A 1193-nucleotide genomic window follows, 5' to 3' on the forward strand; every position below is an offset into this window, starting at 1 on the left:
TTCTTCCTTACTCAGTTGTCTTAGTTCCATTGAATTTATTTAATTACAGCCCAACAATGACTTGTGAATATTTCTTTCCACTTAACCATTCCACCCTGCAAATGAAAAAAAATCTTCATGCTCCTCTTACAGATACATTCAAATCAGGTCCTCTGTGTGCAATTTCTGCTCCCTGGTCATCATTTACGTTCATGGTTGAATGCTAGTTTGAAACCTTGGCAGTGTATTTGATGCAGCTGAGCTTTTAATTCACCCTACCTACCACTCACATTGTGAAGATCGCTTATTTCTACCCGATATTATTTAGCTCGGCCTTTGACTTACTCAGTTGCTACTGAAATTTCATTAACGTCTTTACTGCTAACAGACGGGTCTATCCTAATGCTCTCCTAGACAGCCTTTCATCTACCCTTTGTAAACTGAGTTGCCCATCTTAGGTTGCTCTGTGTTTGTTTGCCTGTCATGTCTGATCTGGCTGTCACACTGACAAATCAACAAGCTTTCTAGATTGAACCAAAATGCTGGAGTAACTCAGAAGGGTCTCGATCCGAAGCGTCACCCATTCCTTCTCTCCAGAGATGCTGCCTGTCCCGCTGAGTTACTCCAGCATTTTGGGTCTACGGTGTAAACCAGCATGTGCAGTTCCTTCATGCATAAGCTTTCTAGATTTCTAAGTTCCCCCAATTCTGCATCTTGCACACTCACAATTTTTATTGCTCCTTTATCAGCTGCTTTGGAAGCAAACTCTTGGATTCCCCTCTCAAACTCCATGCCTTCTTGCCTCTTTCCCTCCCTTAAAAGTCTACCTCTTTGACCAAGATCTTGATCATTCACACTAACTGTGGCCCAGTGCCCATTTTTTGTTTAATAATACTCCTAAACATCTTGCAATGTTTAATTTTGTTAAAAGGTACCATACAAAAGCATGCAAGTTGTTGCCGAGTGGATTCCTGGAAGGACCGCCTTTTCAAAAGCGTACTACACTTTTAAAAAATCAATTCAGATTTTTTTGCTTAGTTAGCACAACTGATGCTCATTTGGGAAATGATTCACTTCAAATTCTCATTTCCAATGGAAAACGTTTATCCATTTAGATCCCATCAATTTGTGTGATTAATGCAAACCTTGCCCAAGCTGATTGCAATTTGAAATTTGACATTCCCATTGAAAGGAACATTCAGACAGAAACAGAG

The sequence above is a fragment of the Rhinoraja longicauda genome, chromosome 22 (genome assembly GCF_053455715.1).
Source record: "Rhinoraja longicauda isolate Sanriku21f chromosome 22, sRhiLon1.1, whole genome shotgun sequence".
NCBI lineage: Eukaryota > Metazoa > Chordata > Chondrichthyes > Rajiformes > Arhynchobatidae > Rhinoraja > Rhinoraja longicauda.